Source organism: Canis lupus, chromosome 23, assembly GCF_003254725.2.
Source record: "Canis lupus dingo isolate Sandy chromosome 23, ASM325472v2, whole genome shotgun sequence".
NCBI classification, from domain to species: Eukaryota; Metazoa; Chordata; class Mammalia; order Carnivora; family Canidae; genus Canis; species Canis lupus.
Window position 1 is genome coordinate 15,462,192 of NC_064265.1, and position 17,414 is coordinate 15,479,605.

General features: G+C 36.0%; 1 protein-coding gene and 1 long non-coding RNA gene across 15 annotated transcripts in view; one reads left to right on the forward strand and one right to left on the reverse strand.

Moving 5' to 3' along the window:
* Window positions 1–17,414, reverse strand: part of RBMS3 (RNA binding motif single stranded interacting protein 3) — a 1,287,947-nt gene that overhangs the window by 928,777 nt on the left and 341,756 nt on the right. The window lies entirely within an intron of this gene.
* The window catches only part of LOC112670359 (uncharacterized), a 40,932-nt gene that overhangs the window by 16,652 nt on the left and 6,866 nt on the right, over window positions 1–17,414 (forward strand). For both annotated transcript variants that reach the window (XR_007405127.1, XR_007405128.1), the window contains exon 2: window positions 12,897–13,089. This is a non-coding gene — a long non-coding RNA (uncharacterized LOC112670359). The remainder of the gene's footprint in view (window positions 1–12,896; window positions 13,090–17,414) is intronic.

Here is a 17,414-nt window from a genome sequence, read left to right on the forward strand (position 1 = left end):
ATCTCCCCTTGAAAAGAATAGGCATTCTGCTGTTTTAGGATGGAATGTTCTAAATATATCTATTAAGTCCATTTCCGGGGATCCCTGGGTGGCTCAGCGGTTGAGCATCCGCCTTCAGCCCAGGGCGTGATCCTGGAGTCCAGGGATCGAGTCCCACGTCGGGGTCCCTGCATGGAGCCTGCCTCTCCCTCTGCCTCTCTCTCTCTCTGTGTGTGTGTCTCTCATGAATAAATAAAAATCTTAAAAAAAAAAAAAAGTCCATCTCCCCCAGGGTGTCATTCAAAGCCATTGTTTCCTTGTTTATTTTCTATTTAGATCATCTGTTCATTGATGTAAGTGGGGTGTTAAAGTCCACTACTATTATTTTGTTATTATCAATTAGTTTCTTTATGTTTGTTACTAATTACTTTATACATTTGAGTGTTCCCATGTTGGGTGCATAAATATTCACAATGGTAATATCTTCTTTTACATCTTCTTGTTGGATTGTCCCCTTTAGGATTATATAATGCCTTTCTTTGTCTATTTTTGTTTTAAAGTCTAGTTTATCCCATATAAGTATTGCTACTCTGGCTTTCTTTTGACATCCATTGATGTGTGGTGTGCTTCTCCACCCCCTCACTTTCAATCTTCAGGTATCTTTAGGTCTAAAAGAAGTCTCTTATAGGTAGCATATAGAAGGTCTTGTTTTTTTAATCCATCTGACACCTTATGTATTCCGATTGGAACATTTAGTCCATTCACATTCAAAGTAATTACTGATAGATATGTACTTATTGTCATATTATTATTTATATTGTAATTGTTTCTGAAGATTTCCTCTGGTCCTTTTTTGTCTTTGTCTCTTTGTACTCAGAGTCCCCTTGAGTACCCTTGAAGGGCTGGTTTAGTAGTCATGAACTCCTTTAGTTTTTGTCTATGTCACTCTATCTCTCCTATTCTGAATGATAGCCTTGCCAGATAGAGTATACTTGGCTCCAGATTTTTCCCAATCAGCACTTTGAATATATCATGCTACTACCTCCTGACTTGCCAAATTTCCGTTGCAAAATCTCCAGCTAGCCTTATGGGTTTTCCCTTGTAAGTTAAGGACCTTTGTCTTGCTGCTTTTAAGATCCATTTTCTTTATCACTATATTTTGACAATTTAATCATAATACATCTTTGTGTTGGCCTGCTTTTGTTGATTTTGATGGGAGTCCTCTGTGCTTCCTGAATCTAGATGTCTGTTATCTTTCCCGGATTAGGGAACTTTTTTGCTATTATTTCTTGAAATAAATTTTCTGTCCCCTTTTCTCTCTCTTCTTCTTCTTCTGAGACTCCTATAATACAATTGCAACCCAGGGATCTTACTTTTAGGCAGAAAAATGAGGACTATGTCCACAAAAAGCCTCATATACAAATCTTTATTGAAGATTTATTCATAAAAATCCAAATATGGAAAAGCTCAAGTACCCATTAACAGATAACAGGCAATTAACCATATATTCACATTGAGGAATACTTGCTAATAATAAAGAGTTAAAACTACTGGTATCTATGACAATAGGATCTCAACAACATTATTCTGAGAGAAGAACTCTAGAAACAAAATAGTATATACTGTACAATTATATTTTTATAAATTTCTAGAATAGACAAACCTAACTTATTATGATAGAAATAAGATCAGCGTTTGTTTTGGTAGGGTACTTGACTCACGGGGCACAAAGAAACATTCCCGGGTGATGTAAATGTTTTCCATCTTAACAGAGAATGGGTCACATGGGTGTATTCATTTGTCAAAATTAGCCAGCCTGCATACTTAATATCTGTGCATATCCTAAATGTAAATTATACCTCAATAAATTTGACATTTGGTTATAAAAAGCATTTATACATGACTATGAAAATCAGTAGGCATTTATGTAAATCAACTATAGTAATATAAATATTCATTTGCTATTAAATTGTTTTCAGATCCAAGCCAAGAAAAATTATTCGTTAATTAGGTTTTCTGTTGATACGATATCAACTATCCCCAGATATTCCATTACCTAAAAGCAGTGAGATAAAATATATAGAAACATGCAGTATATAATAGGCAACACAACATTTTCCTTCCCCCTTTCCTTAGATGGGATCTAAAGGGAACATCTCTTATCCAAAATTTCACATGACTATAATGAATACAATTCCTCTCATATTTGAGTCACATATGACCATTAGCTCTTCTAACCCTTTCTCAGGAGCTAAAGCAGCCATCTCCAACAGATCCGACTTAACACACATGTTGAAACTTGTATTTCACCTCCATCAAACTCCAAAATGCAGTTCTCAAAAGCTCAAACTGGGCTATCGCAGAATAAGATAGTTCTAGTCTGACTTTGACTAGACTGGATTAGACAACTTACTGGAGCAATATGGGAGAATCCTATGATAAGTTAAAGATGATATCCTAACCTGGCCAGGCAGTGTGGCAAAAGTAGAGATGACGAGGGGTGAAGAGAATAGAACAGTATCAGATGATAAAGTTGAGTTCAGTGACAAGGAAGCAAGCCAATTCAGAGCGTAGAGGTAATAATAGTTAGAGTCAATCAGGCTCAGGACTTTAAAACCTGATCCAGGTTAGTGGCCCAGGTAGAAAGGGAAGCCTATGTATAAGAGAAGGCATCAGAGGGTCAACTCAAATGACATGACATGACTTACCCTAGAATATAGCTTTAGATTCTAGTAGTGCTTGCAATGGAAATTGGTTTTCATTATACATTAGAGTGTACTCTTCTTTTAATAGTTATTATTAGGCTGATGGCTCGAGGAGAGAGAGGAATTTCCTATTTATATTTCAAAGTATATAATTTAGGGGTTTCAGTGAAGGAAAGAATAAAATGTAGTATTTGTGATTGAAAATAAATTTTAATATAACTGTCTCTCTGAGTTCTGCTTAAAATGCTAACTTTCACCTTCTGCTTTTGATGAAGTAGACGGAGGAACAAAGCTCCCAATGAGAACTAGGAAAGGCAGATAACAAACCAAAACATCTGTTTGAAGGTAATAGGACCTGCCAAGGAAAGCCAGGACTGCAGAAGTCAAGATAATGGAAAGAAAGATCATTGAGCTGAGCCCAACTTTTCTTTACACTGTTTTTCCCCCTGGGTCATTTGCCAATTCCTGGTACAGAATAAGAAGCTAATAAGGCTGGCAGATGTCAGCCACTAAATGGCAGAGAAGCCAGCAGAGCTTTTTTGACAATCTCATGGTGCTGCTGAGACAAAAGTGACATTTGGAGCTGCCAAATTAGAAGAGGTTGAGAGGCCAGCCATCTAAGGCAAAGTGATCCCAACTTTCAGCACAAGGTTTGCCCTGGAGCTGTTCACTGATTCTTAAGTTGTGCTAGACAAAATACCAAGAAACCAAATAGGAAGAAAAGAACTGAAAACCACAGAGGACTGATGAATAATCATGTACTAGAAAGATAAAAATTGACTGTACAAATTACCAAAGGGAAATGATCCTAACTAAATATCTCAGGTTCTCAGACAGTACCGGAAGTGCTAAAAGATGGGAGAGTTTGAAGTGAAGGTAGACTGAGTCATATAAAAACTACAATCCAATCTTGAGACTGCTCAGCCCCTAGCTGAGGTGAGAGCCCTGCATCATATCGAAGTATCATCTGAGGAAAAAGATAATAGCATCCTGAGCCTCTACAGTGTTTCAAACAAGTGCTAAATAGTCAACAAAACATCACCAACTGTTAAAATAAGACCAGGAGAAAAGCAAAAAAGACAACAAAGAAACAGATATGAACACCAGAAGACACCACTATGATGCCAGAATAGCTAACTCAATATCAAGATAATCAGTGTTACAGTCAAAGATTTCCTAGGGAACTGGAATCTGTGGAAAAGAAATAAGTTCTAAACATGGAAAATAGTGATGCACCTACAAGTCAACAAACACCGAGGATTGCCAACAACCACCAGAAGCTAGGAGACATTTTTTTATTACAAGCCTTCAAAATCAGAAATGTATTTTACATGTAAAACACATTTATTTTTTTTAATATTTTATTTATTTATTTATTCGTGAGAGACACAGAGAGAGAGAGTCAGAGACATAGGCAGAGGGAGAAGCAGGCTCCGTGCAGGGAACCCGATGTGGGACTCGATCCTGGGTCTCCAGGATCACACCCAGGGCTGAAGGGCAGGTGCTAAACTACTGAGCCACCCAGGTGTCCCTAAAACACATTTCCATTCAAGTAAAAAAAAAAAAGTTCACTTTTTTCCAACTACACTGGACCTATTTCAATTACCCAATGACCATAGGTAGCTAAGGACTACCCTCTAATATATTATAGGACAACTCTATACCAAAAGAACAATGACAACAACAAAAAAGTAAAGTGCAAGGACACACAGAAATGTGCACAGATCTCACAGACATATTCTTGAACAAAAAGAAGTCAGCTTCAAAAGAGGACATGCCAATGATTCCTTCTGTATATTTCAAGAAAAGGCAAAGCTGACCAATGGCCCTGGAAGTCAAAATAGTGATTACCTTACATGGGAATGGTTTTGACAGGCAAGGGTACAAGGGAACGTTTTTGGAGTAATACTGTATATCTCACTCGGTAGTGCTATATACATAAGTAGAAGTCAAATTTAAGAGGAGTGTGCCATCTGCAATTCAGTGTGATATATATATTATATCCTGTAGTGTGCTGGTTAGCTGGACTTCAAGGGGAGGGGAGAGGAGAGGGGGGCAGGAGGAGAGGAGACATTTGTAGAATCTGCTAGTTTCCCTTGTGCACACATTCCAGTCATGTCTAATTTTAATCCTTCAATATGTCATCACTGAAAATGGACTTGGGAGAGAAATGCAAAATCAGCTCTTACAAGTTAGTACAAACCAGTTCTAGCACATGTACCTTCATACAGAAGTAAAATAAATATATGAGGAACTCAGAATTTGAACAAAAGCAGTCAGAAGAGATACCACTCTTTTGATGACTATCCCTACACTGTAGAAATCATCATGATGAGGAGGAGAAAATCTTCTTCACGAGACTTCCACAATGTTTAGAGAGAACACTGATGAGGATGTTACTGAGACAAGGCAAAGATAGGCTCCTTCAACCTCTATTCCTGGACCCAACCTGTGCCCTCCCGCCCAGTGGCACCTGTGCTCAGCAGACCCAAACAGATCTAAAGAATGACAACTGCGTGCACTTAGAATGGAGCTTTCTCTTCTTACACACTGTACAATGCCAAATATGCTGTCAAACTCAGGAAATAATACACTTTAAGATAATGAAGTGTATTAGACAACAATACCCAAGGCAATATAGAAGTGTCAAATAAAAAATGTACAACAGTAAAATAAGCCAGATGCTCCCAGGCGCCTGGCTTGTTCATGGGAGAATATATATTAAAGCAAAAATAAACAGTATGTGCTTCACTGGGTCTCTAAATTTTTACATGTTTGCTGTGCAAGAAAATTCATGCTGAGAGTCACCGTTTGCATTTCCTAACCTTTGTTAGGACTCCATGGCCTCAGTGATACAGCGCTGCAACCATGTGAAATTAATTTCCTGGTTGCATTAGCTCAAAGAGATGCTGTCCTTTAAAGGTTATCAATTAATGAAAATTCTAATTCAATATAAACATGAGGCCATAAAAGGCCTGGATTCTGTACTAGGTGGCCTATTCTTGAGGGCTGTATGACATTTGCCCCAAGGCCTAATATGACATACAAGAAAGTGAAAACAGTGGTAACAAGGCCTTTTACAATTATCTAATGCCATAAAACAGTGCCACTCGGGGAAAAAAGAAACAAACAAACAATATAACATTCTGATTCTAATAATATAATGGTTACTAGGCAAGGAAGGCCCTGGCATGATCAACCAGAGGTTGCATTCCCCAAGTGCCAATGACTAGCTATGCAAACTTGAACAAGTTTCTGAACCTCTTTGTGCCTCAGTTTCTTCAATTAGAATGGGGATTATAATAGTAATTATCATAGAGATATATCTACATAATCTCAAAAGCAAATTATCATGTAAAAGTATTTTGAGACATATTTCTAAAACTCATTCTAGAAGATTATAAATATATACATTTCTAGCCACTCAAGTAAACTTTAAGTACTTACCTAAATATTTACTTTTTTTTTTTTTTTGAAGATTTTACTTATTTATTTGAGAGAGGGAGAGGGAGAGAAAGAACTACCAGGGGGAAGGGCACAGGTAGAAGCAGACTCCCTGCTGAGCAGGGAGCCTGATGTGGGGCTCCATGCAAGGCTCCATGCGGGGCACAATCCCAGGACTCCTGGATCATGACCTGAGCTGAAAGCAGACACTTAACCTACTGAGCCACCCAGGTGCCTCTAAATATTTACTTTTAATTGTAGATTTTTATCCATCCTTATTACAAGAGAATTTCAAGTAGCTTTTTAAGCTATATACAAGATAAAAAATGTAAGTATAAAAATATGATCAAATGAAACTATGAATAAGAAAAATAAGATGAAGACAGGTGTGATATTAACATATAAATACTGTGAGATTCTTTACAGCTGAGCATTTTTACTGTGTAAGAAGCCATATTCAAGCTTTATAAATATCCAGACAAATACTTGATTAAGCAAACTGATGACATGAATGAATCATCTCCAATTCCTTTTGAAAGTTGGTGTAGTATGCATAATAAATGAGTGAGTTAATGACAGCAATGAAAAGCCATGTCGATAATCCATGACATGGACGTGAATAATTAGATGATGACTGTATTAGTAAAATGGGAATAATTTTCACTCAGATGGATATAAAACTATAAAGTCAATGAGTCTTCAACCCAAAAAGAATTACTTTTCAAATAATTATTACAATCTCTTATGCCTTTGCTTTTCCCTACTAGAAAATTTTAATCAATATCTGTGTCCTCTTGTGTCCAAAATATTCATTACATATTTTCTTACTATATATACATCGAAAATTAGTAGTTTAGGCCATTTGTAGGGCACAATTCCATTTCTAAAAAGTTAAGTGGGATGTCAGACAATGTTTGTATATAAGAAGGAGGTGGTAACCCCTAGAACCAATCACTAACAATGGTAAAACAGACCAACAAAACCAACGGTCTTTCAGTGTCTCTAGACATGTCTCTCCAATATGGTAACCACTAGTCATAAATGGCTAAAGTTAAATGTAAATAAACGAAGATGAAATAAAATACAAAAACTAGGGCAGCCCAGGTGGTTTAGCAGTTAAGCGCCATCTTCAGCCCAAGTTGTGATCTGGGAAACCTGGGATAGAGTCCCACCTCAGTCTCCCTGCATGGAGCCTGCTTCTCCCTCTGCCTGTGTCTCTGCCGCTCTCTCTCTCTCTCTCTCTCTCTCTCTCTGTGTGTGTGTGTGTGTCTCTCTCGTGAATAAATAAATAAAATCTTTAAAAAAAATAGAAAAACTAGTTCCTCAGTTGGACTAGCCATATTTCATGTGCTCAGTAGCCAAATATGGCTGGTGGCTACCACATTGGACAGTGTAGATATAGAACATTCCTATCATCACAGAAAGTACTATTGGATAGTATGACTTGTAGAATGTAAGTTTTCTTTGATCAATCAAAACAGAACACATGTGCAAGTATACATGAAAGTTGCTGGACTAGAGATCAAAATGTATTTTCCAATAAAATCATGAGTACAAACGATTACTAGGTGAGTTCACAAGTCTACTTAGTCTTCAATTAACTGAAATCCTGAAAACTGACAGTGCAGCACAGTTGAAAATCATTCTATTGTATGCTTGTAAGTAAACAAAACTGGAAAACAACAGCATTGCCTGAGAAATAGAGCTTCATTTCCTGTGAATGCTGTCTTTAAGGAGTAACAAGTTTCATTAGACAAGGTGATGCCTATCTAAATAGGGAATTCTGTGACAATTTGGTAAACGTATTCTTGCCTTCCCATCAATATTAGAGGTAGCTAACGAGTAATGCTGTTAGAATTTGTTTTTGAATCACAACATAGAGCTTCCTTTCCTTGATATGAGGTTATCACTGCCACTAAACTCACATATGTTAGGTTAGGTATTTGTAGTTTGCTTCAGAAATTGAATTTTAAGAGGAAGAATTGAGGGTGGGTATAAACAAATTTTCCTCAATTAAGTAAGCAAGGGTAGAGAAGGGGGAGTTAAAGGGGTTGGAGCTAATATTTGTGTTTAACACTTTACATATGCACGTTATCTCATTAAAAGTGCGTGTGAGGACAAGTGAAAAAATAAAAGAGATAAAGAACAAACTGAACTTTACACAGAAACTGACAGAAGAAATGATTAAAGGATGAGATTAGGGAAAAGAAAAGGGTGTGACAGACCAGATATAATATAAAGCTTTGCTACTCAAAGTGTAGTCTATGGTTCGGCAGCACTGACTTCATCTGAGAGCTTGATGGGATTGCAAATTCTTAGGCCCCACCTTAGACTTACTGTGTTATAACTTGTTTTTCAGCAAGATCTCTAAATGATCCATATGTACACTAATGTTTGACACATGAACAATACATAGGAAACCTCTGAAACAGGTCGATTTTATTGCTTGGTAGGATGGTGTTAGACATTGTCAATAACCCATCCATCAACCATTCCCAAACTCCCTCTCTCTCTTGCCTGCCTTCCACTAATGAAACTAAAAAAGCCAGGTTACCTTCTTGCCTTCCTTGCAGCAAAAAGTGTAGCAATGACCACCAGAGGGACAAAGAGGCATGAGGAAAGTGTTTATTGAACGGTATCTGGTAAAGATTTTCCTACCTGATAAAAGCAGAGATGCTGAGGTGAGATCTTTTTTTTGTCACTTGCTAACTTTCTTCAGCTAATATTGCTACTGTGAAGATATGATAGTCAGAACTGGGAGGACTATTTCATGACTAATAAAAGACATCATCAACTTACTAAGAACATCTAAGTATAGTTAGAAAGAGCCTGGGTCCTTGATGACGTCACAGAGCCACTGCACCAACTAAACTGATCAGTTTTGGACTTCCTGTGTTTTGTAAGATAATTAAATATCCTTTTCTCTAAGTCACTATTACATTACTTGCATCTGTGGCCCCTGGTCACAGCAGTGTTTGAGGAAGAAAGAGAAAGGGAAGGAACTATTTATTCTATATGTAGGAAGTTCATACATTGGGTATAAAATTCTAGAAGGACTCAGAAATTTTTAGTCATATTGTAGGTTTGATTAAACAAGTTATTTCAAATTCAAAAGGTTTTGGTTATGTATGTGTCTTTTCTCCCATAAGGAAATGAACATGATAGTAAATCTGTAATTCACTTTGTTTTATAGATACAATTGAATGTGAATCACACTTGAATTCTAGCCTCATATTTTTAAAAAAACTGTTTATCTAAGTCAATGATTAAAAATGACAAGCTCTACTACTGTTTTTGTTAAGCACGTTACTTTTAAATCTTATTTATCTCAGGTTTTGTGCTGTTGCTACACATTCCCTATACCTTTTAAAACCTGCTAAAATACATAATTTCGTTCCACAGGGAGTAGATATCAAACCGATGAACAAAATAAACAGGTTATATTTTCCCAAAACTTCCCATGATTAAAAAATTTAATCAGAGAGCATTTCCTCCCATTCTCTTTCCTTTCCTCTGAATCAACAGTCTCATTTGCAAAAGGAATGGAAATTTCAGGTACTATTTCTGTTTGGAATTGAAATTTTCCATGACACTTCAATCACATGCTACCAGTATAAAATACTGCTGCTGCTGCCACTATTGCAACAAAGAGAAAGTGCAATAAAAGGCATGAACTACCAGAATTTGCAAGGATTAAGGTTTAAATCTTCTAGTTATTGAGTATTCTGAAAGAATATATTGCAACATTTGTGGATAAAAATCTTTTGTGAATGTATCAATGCATTTCCTTCTTTATCATCATAATAGTAATATAAAAAATCTTTTGATTATGGTGAACTTTCATAGACATCACATTAATCAGTGATGTTCATGCTATTAAAAGGTTAAAATAAAAGGTGGATTGTTGGTACTTACTAATTATGTATCCTAAGACATGTCTTGCAGAGATGTGTGGGTATTGTTTCTGGATTTTTAGATTTTTTAAAATCATTTTTAGTTCAGACTGTTTTTTCTTTTGCATGAAGTTTGCCATTAACCTCTTCTCTCCAAAGATTATAAAATTATACCCAACAAATAGTTTAGGTTTCCAAAGTTTTACTCTTTTGGAATAAAATTTTTATAATATACTCAAACTTAATATAGGCACAACAAAATAGTTCTCAAATTCTAATATGCATACAAATCAACTGGGGATCTTATTGAGGTACAGATTCTAATTCAGTAGATCTGCGTTGGGCCTGAGATTCTGCACTTCTCATGGGCTCCCAGATGATGCCAATGCTGCTAGTCTACACAACATTCTTTGAGTAGCAGAGTCTAATATCTTAAGTTCACAAAGTGCTTTAACTTACATAACCTCATAGAATTCTCACCAATCCCTACCATATAGATGAGTAATAAAAAGTAAGTTTCTGAGAGCTTCATGGTCCTACTCAAGACTAAAAGTAACAAAGTCGACACTTCAACCTATACAATGTGGCAAAATCTAATGTCATTTGTACTTCACAATAGGGCTTATCCCTCTCTCTACTTCTCTCAGATGAAATATCCAATACTTTAAAACAAATAAGAAAACATTCTACAGTCCATCAGTTCATTTAGACTAATTGCATCAACCAATTTCATAGAATCTTATAAATGGATCAATCTAGCTTTACTTACATATCAGAATACATTGTAATTTGGACTTTAATTAGACATTAGAATGTTATAGAGAAAGAAATGTCCATTTAAATATACTGTGTGCCATTAGCATGCCAGCTTTCTAAAAGCCGAAGTTAATTTGTCTTCAGATGAGGGGAAAAAGGAGTGGTAAACAGATTGTTTCTAATTCAGAAGATGCTTCTTCTGATCTAGGGAAAAATAGCATTAGGGTTTCGTTCTCTTCCCTTTGTTGCTCTCCCTTCCACCCTCCTTATCTGCCCCCTCCTTCCTTCTCCCACTGCCTATCATCTATAAAACCCTTTAGGATCTGATTTCATTTTTATGATTCAACTAACTGAAAAAGCTAAAATCCCTATGAGACTCTGAGAGCAGCAGAAAATCTGATTATTTGGAGTGCTGTTGGCTAGCTCATGGCATCCATATTTAAGGAAGCATCCTGCAACAATCATCCAGAATGAGCATATGGTAGACCTCTGTATGCAACCATTATTATTCAGTCATTGTTCATTATGTTTGAATTAACAGTGACAGCACACATCATACTTATTAGATGATGTTTCTATTTAATTCCCTATTATCTGTTAAAATCTCTCTGCAAGAGCAGAGAGAAAACACAAAAAGCCATGCCCAGAGACTCAAGGATTACCCACAATTACTTTTCCAATCCTTTCCAAAATATAGTTCTTGGGAGTTTACTTTAAAAAGCAACACCACCCAATTAGTACAGTAACATCATATTTCTGGTTCTGACCATAGTGCTGGTAGGAGAAAGAAAAAATGGATTGATGCTTTTTTACTGATCTGTGAGCCAAATTACATTCATTATTGGAGAGAAGAGAAGTAAGAGTGACCCTCAAGTGCAGAGTGGCCCGGTGGAAAGATAGCTTCAATATACTCTTGGATGATATTAATATATAAACTAGACACTTCCTGATTCTACACAGCTGCCATTTTGTTAATAACTCTAGCATCAAAGAGACTGGAAAGAAGGGCCAACATAAAAATGCTTAAGGCCAACACAGAACTGCTTGCCTCTGTGCCACGAACTCCAAATACTGTTCAACTGATGTGAAAAATTAACTGCAAGATGACCATTCAAGAGTTATCTGAGTTATGGTCTCAGTCTTGTGGGTTAATTCAAAACAGGAATATAATGGGATTTCTAATGGGGTTTTCTGAGCTCTTAAGCCTTAATACCATCTATTAATCTCTCACCTCAACTGACCACCATGTTGTTGGGATAAAACCAGCACTGGGATCACCAAAAGTAGGCTCCAGTGTCCTGTTGTTTGTTTGTTTGTTTTTGGCTTTAAGTCTGTGTTTCTATCATTGTAAGTCACCTGCTGATGCAGCCACAGCTGTAACCACTGCTGGGGGATTTCATTTGCATTCAGAGACTTCTTCCAGCTCCCCTACTTTGATTTGATTAGGGAAAAACCATGCTTGCAGATCTAATACTTGTGCTCATTATGTTACAGAATGAGAATCATGAACTATCTTTGAGGCTTTCCAAGGTTCTATTTGAAACTATCATAACAAAATTAGATTAAGATATTCATTTTTGTCATGTTTCTGGAGTTTATGAGAGAATGGCCATCTCTTTATGAAGATGAGCAAAAGAATACAATGAATAACAGTGGGGACTGGGGCAGAACATGTAGATATACCTCTAACTAACAGTGGCAAAATGAGCTCATTCCATTTAGATTTCATTAACTCTAAGTGAATCTTGTTTTCAGGACTGATTATTCTTTATTGAAAACAGAATTACAAAACTTTTTCTCAGCAGAAAAAATGAGGCAAAGATTTAATAGTAGCCTAAAGACTAAAGATTCATTTACTGAGTGCATTTTGTTTAAATTAAAGTGGTATATAATCTATTCAATGTTCAGGTTCAGTTGTAAACAAATGACTACCCCCTTCTAACAATAATAACATAATGATAACGCCCTGCAGGTGTGAAAATCTTATATACTTTTGAAACACTTTCCAATGGATTAAACCACTTCTAATGCAATAAGCACTCATAAAACTTACATTTGATTTATTAGTGAATGCCTGTCAAAAAAGATACGATGAAATCATAACCTTATGCCTTCACAGAGATAATCAAGTTGAAATGAGGTCATTAAGAGAGGTCCTGATCCAAAATGATGGTATCCTTATTAAAAAGGGGAAATTAAGATACAGACAGGCACTGAGAAAAGATGATGTGAAGAAACACAACAAAAAGATGGTCATCTATAAGCCAACGATGGTCATCAACAAGCCAATGAGTACCTGAAGCTACCAGAAGGTAGGTTTTCTTCTGTTCACTTGAGGTCAATCATTTCCACTTTTTTTTCTTTCTTCCTGAGGGTTTGACCTGGAAGTTGATTGATCTGCTTTCTAGATGGATGAGCTATGGTTACCAGAATGCTGAATTTCTAAATTTGCATAATGAGTGTTAGGATAATATGATTGTATACCAGGGGAAAATAATTTCAGAAGCAAGGTCCTTCTTTCTAAGTGGGTATAAATGTGCCAATTCATTCAACATAGTTATTACATACTTGTTATGTATCTGGTACTGTATGAGATGGGAAGACCTTACATAACACACACAATTAAACTGAGATATCATTTTAACCAGATCTGGCAAGAGAGTAACAACAGTGTCCTTACTACTCCCTCTGGGTAGAGCCAGGAAGAGGAAGAGTCTCCACCCTTACCCCTGAAAGCTTGGGCTAAGTTTTATGCTGCAGTGGAAGAATTTGGCATATTCTCCATAAAAACATAGATGTTTATATTGGGCTTAACAAAAAATAATACTAGCTAGCATCTTTCAATTAATTGATACCAAATTGAATGATATTAATGATTATCATCATCATAATACTTAATTTTTGTTAGCCAGAATAATCATATTAAGAACTTGCCACACACTTTCTCCTTTGATCTTTACTACTACTACACTGAATAGATACTACAATAATCTCATTTTACTGATGAGGAAACTAATGAACAGAGAGACAAGTTATTTATTTTAAGAGGTCACAGAAGTAATAAAATGTGGAATTAACTCCACACATCTGTTCAGAGAACTGAAAACAGAAACAGAGTACACTCAAATATCCACAAACTAGGTTAGACTTCAAGTAAGTATCTGCCTTCCCATTTCATGGAATAATACCTTTGATTCGTACTCATGCAAAATCCATACACCTTTATTTTACAATTTCTAAGTCCAAAAGAGTAACAGGATTGCAAGAAAAGTAAAAAACATAAAATAAAAACGATAGACAACAGAGTATACGGATTCCTCAGAATGTGAATTTTATCTTTTGAATAAATCACTCCAAAAACAAATTAGTATTTCAATAATAGGAAAAATATATATGTGTGATCACTGGTGTAAAGAAAATAACAGATGGCAAATGGAATCTTTAAAAATCCAATGCTGGTGAATACTAAACACAAGATTGGGAAATAGTTTTTTGTTTCAACCCTGAACAATTTTCTTCCCAAATAAAAATTCTCTTGTCAACTACAGAGTTTATATCATATTTACCATCGAATGTCAAAAGAAAGAGAGAGAGAGAGAGAGAGAGAGAGAAAGAAGAGAGAGAAGAAAAAGAAAGAAAGAAAGAAAGAAAATAAGAAAAAAGAAAGAAAGAAAGAAAGAAAGAAAGAAAGAAAGAAAGAAAGAAAGAGAAAGAAAGAAAGAAAGAAAGAAAGAGAAAGAGCATGGCATCATTGAATGATACAAGTGGAAAGGAACTTAGAAGCTATGGAGAACCCCTACAGAGGCTAAAACTTCAGCTCAGAGAATTTAAAGTAACAATAGTAGATGGAAATTCTATAGCAAAAATGTATTAGTTGTTAATATGAGAATTTTAATAGTGTTTGCCCAAATTATACTTTTTTTTTTCATGTATCCTTCTCTATGTGAGGTCTGAGATGCTCATTAGCTCAAGTAGTTCATAAGTCTATTAAGAATATCAAGTGCTGATATATTTTTAAAGTTGAAAAAAAAAATAAATTTGAACCTTCTGTCTCCCATCACCAATAAGATTCTTCTTCATTTTGGCAATGAAGCCTTTGCAGGGACTTTCACATATGCACCACTGCCAATACAGCATTTTTTTCCTCACAGTCTTAAAAACAGAGGCAGAGATAATGACTCCATGTCTTCTTCCAGAGCACATGGGCAGGTTACTAACCACTATTAGTTAGGCTGGGATCATCTCACTGACTTCTGGTCCATTATATGTAACTTGAAGAAAGAAAGATTATTTAAAAGCATGCTTCATGTTCCCCCAGCCTCTCTTCTCCTTTAGTAATTATATTGGGAGTCCTTTGTTCCACATTACACAGCCTCTATCTAGAAACATTTTAGGTTACTGAGCCACCATTTGAAAGAGCTACTGGAGAGAGCAGTCATATTTTACTAGGTAAAGCCACAGGTGTTTTAGGGTTTGTTACCATAGCATAGCCTAACCTATCCTGACTAATGTGGAGAACAAATTTCTGTAACAACCATTCATAAAGCTGCTTTTTTTTTAGAACTCTGTGTGTCCTACAACACACTCACATGTAATATTCCATGTAATAAGGGTTTTGATATCAAATATTATATGTCAACAGAGAGATAAAATAACTGGCTTTATTTTCTCTTTCTCTGGGTGTCTCACTTCTGTGTTTCTTATTGCCCACCTACCTAGAAATCAACCTGTATCTCTGTAAGCCATCAGCACCATATTTGCCAACTACTATGTACTTGGCCATCCTTCTCCATTTCAATACTCTACTGGTACAGGGTCCATGGCTTTGATGTCTGATTCCTTTTATTCAGTGGTCTTATGCTTATTACTGACTTGATCCATTTAACATCTATAGAGTTAAGTAACTCTAGCTTACCAGGATATATTACAAACATAAATTGTGACTGGAATACATGGCCCTGAATACATGATGAAGATACAGAATCAAATGCTCTTTAGTTGGTATATTTTTCCACATCTTTTCCAGGTGTGGGCACCATTGTAGCCAACAAATATCCTTCACATTTGTTGGCTAAATAGGACCACTAGAAAATAGAATTTTATTTTACTTTCACCTTTTCCCTTGATAGGTAGGTTTTATATAAATGTGATATTCATCGACATGGGAGATTCCATTAATGCCAAAATGTCAAAAGCAATAGATCCATCTAAAACTTTTACCTGTATATAGAAAATGTCAATATCTCACGAGATTTTAAGGAGAGAATTCCCTTGAATTGGAATTTAATATTAGATCAGGAACTAATTTCTCCTATTTCTTTTACAATGCCCTTGCTATGTGGTATGAAATATAGTTCTTAATGGTGATAGGGAAGGAGAGGGGCTGATCTAGGAGGAGTTCTTAATTGAGAATAGATGGATTTGAGAATAGCATGCTACCCTGAAGCTGAGGGGAACCACAAACTCAATAAAACCTCCCAATATTTGGAGGAAAAAAAATTATATTCTCTATATTTTCTTACTCTAAAGTGATACAGTCACTGGGTGGGAACATTTGTAGCAAGAAGGCACCAGGAAACAGCCCAATGCTAGAGAGAAATGTATGAAAAGGATACCCGCTTTCCCATAAGAAATACAGAATAGAAATTATCTCTGATGATATGCAAAGAATTGCCTGAAGGTCTAGAAGCTTTTATCCAGAGCAAGTGAGAGGACAAGGCAAATCTGAAAGACTTCTCACAAAAATAAAATAGTATGCCCAAAAATTATGTATGAAAAGGAGCATGGTCACTCAAAGAGCACAACAGATAACCTCCTTAATTTACAACTTATTGATTCTTAGTCAACAGTTTTAACCCATCATCATAAGTCAACAAACACCTACACTGTCTCTTGAATCTTTCATTTAAATTCGGATGAAGAACTCTTCTTGAAAAAACCTTCTCTGGTGGATGGATATTTATCATACCTTGTGGATACCCAGAAGCTCTGAATACACTTTCTGGTTTGGGAAATTCCTCACTTTGTCAATCCTGGTCTAAAATCGTAGTCACTTTTTTTGTATAAAAGTCTCACTTTAGCAGCCTTCCTTAAAGATGAGCTAAGAACATGCCTATCAAAGCCAAACACTGAATTTGAAGTTGATAGCACAAAGAAGGATGCCTTGACCCAAATTCCTTATGGCTTGTTACTCACAGTTTCTAGGGACAGCAGTGAACAGAAGTTCTATGCTGGTTCCTATTATCCAGTATTAAAGTGTCTATCGTGGTATCTCCACTTGACAATTTCTGATTGATTATTTGAGACACTGGTCATTGCTATATGATCCTGGCATCTCTTTCTCTAGCTTCCTAGAAATTATGACCTAATTAATATACTATGCTTACTTTTTGCTTAAAACAGTAAGGATTGATTTTTCTTATTTAGAACCAAAACCCTGTGGTAGACACTGTCCATGCTCTACTCAGATTCCATTCACCAGTGCCATGATTCCTTCTCCTAGCTTCTGTGTACTTTTATTTCTAGAAGTAACTCTTGCAACTTTCTTTGGAAGGACTGCTTTCTGACTATAAAGCTACTTTGCAAACAGGTAAAAGGAGCTGGTAGTACCTGGAAACTGATGCTCCCATAAGCAATA